This window comes from Octopus bimaculoides, chromosome 30, assembly GCF_001194135.2.
Source record: "Octopus bimaculoides isolate UCB-OBI-ISO-001 chromosome 30, ASM119413v2, whole genome shotgun sequence".
Lineage (NCBI taxonomy): Eukaryota > Metazoa > Mollusca > Cephalopoda > Octopoda > Octopodidae > Octopus > Octopus bimaculoides.
In genome coordinates, this window is record NC_069010.1 from 2,659,055 (window position 1) to 2,660,732 (window position 1,678).

The following is a 1,678-nucleotide window of genomic DNA, read 5'->3' on the forward strand; positions in this document are numbered from 1 at the left end:
CACATTTTGCAAAATAGCTGTTTTGTTGAGAAATATCTGAGAAAGCATAGCGGCGGAATTCTGGTTTGAGTACTCCATATAATCCATCAATACTTATATATATTTCTTAGAATTTTCAGAAAAGTTCTTCGAATTTGTGTTCTACACACAGTAATTCAATATGATTATGTAAAAAAATAAAAATATTTGTATAGACGCAGGAGTGGCTGTGTGGTAAGTAGCTTGCTTACCAACCACGTGGTTCCGCGTTCAGTCCTATTGCGTGGCACCTTGGGCAAGTGTCTTCTACTATAGCCTCGGGCCGACCAAAGCCTTGTGAGTGGATTTGGTAGACGGAAACTGAAAGAAGCCTGTCGTATATGTGTATATATATATATGTATGTGTGTGTATATGTTTGTGTGTCTGTGTTTGTCCCCACAACATCACTTGACAACCGATGGTGGTGTGTTTACGTCCCCATAACTCAGCGGTTCGGCAAAAGAGACAGATAAAATAAGTACTAGGCTTACAAAGAATAAGTCCTGGGGTTGATTTACTCGACTAAAGGCGGTGCCCCAGCATGGCCGCAGTCAAATGACTGAAACAAGCAAAAGAGTAAAGAGAGAGTATGTGATTTAAGGACAATTTAAGCTGTCATTTTTAACACATCCCACGACCACCAGATACCCTCACATTTATTCACATTGATATGAATTAGTCATGTATTTACCGTGGTAGCTTTGAGATTTCAATGACATGATTGTTTATTTTTACAACACACAGCTCAGTCCAGGAATTGAACTCACAACCTCGTGATTGCGAACCCTATATTGTAACTGCTGAGCCATGTGCCTTCATATAACGCTTACCTTGGTAGCTTTGAGATTTCAATGACATGAAAGTGCGCGAGAGGCCTGATCTGGCCAGTTTGAAAATAATACAGGTAAATTATTTTGGCTAGGTATGGTCGGTTTCATTGCTAAAGGGTTAGGGTTAAACTTGTTAAAATAGTAAGTGAAGTGGCTGTGTGGTAAGAAGTTTGCTCCCCAACAACATGGTTCTAATGTGAGGTACCTTGGGCAAGTCTCTTCTGCTATGACCTTGGCTGCCAAAAGCCTTGTGAGTGGATTTGGTCAATGGAAACTGAAAGAGGCCCATCATGGGTGTGTGTCTTCCTGTCTGTATTTGTGCCCCACCACTTCTTGACAACTGGTGTTGGTGTGTTTACATTCCTGTAATTTAGCAGTGCAGCAAAAATAAACTGATAGAAAAAGTACCAGGTTTAGCAAAAAATAAGCACTGGGGTCAATGCATTCAACTAAAAATTCTTTGAGGCAATGCCCCAACATGGCCACAGTCTCATGATTAAAAGAAGTAAAAGAGATAAGAGTGGTTTATATGATGAGAAATATAAAGAAGTGATTTTAAATTCTCAATCGCAGAATAATGCTAATAATATAGCCTGAACAGGATAAAATATCCCTATTTTGCAGAGAAAAGTGTAGGTGGCTAGCTGTGGACTCGAACTCACATCCCTGTGATTACATGTCACAATGCTTTGACCGATTAAGCTAAACTACCCACTACAAATTCCTCTGCAAATTAAGATATATAAATCTCGCTTTATGAGACGCTCTCATATGTTAAATTCAAATTACGACAAACGTAAATAAACAAAAATTTCAGAGTGCTCATGGT

The 1,678-nt window shown here is 39.2% G+C and overlaps 1 protein-coding gene across 1 annotated transcript in view; it reads left to right on the forward strand.

Moving 5' to 3' along the window:
* The first annotated feature begins 828 nt into the window (after window positions 1-828).
* The window catches only part of LOC106869059 (uncharacterized), a 24,391-nt gene continuing 23,541 nt past the window's right edge, over window positions 829-1,678 (forward strand). The window contains exon 1 of the mRNA XM_052978160.1: window positions 829-923. The gene's annotated coding sequence lies outside the window, so the exon portion shown is untranslated. The remainder of the gene's footprint in view (window positions 924-1,678) is intronic.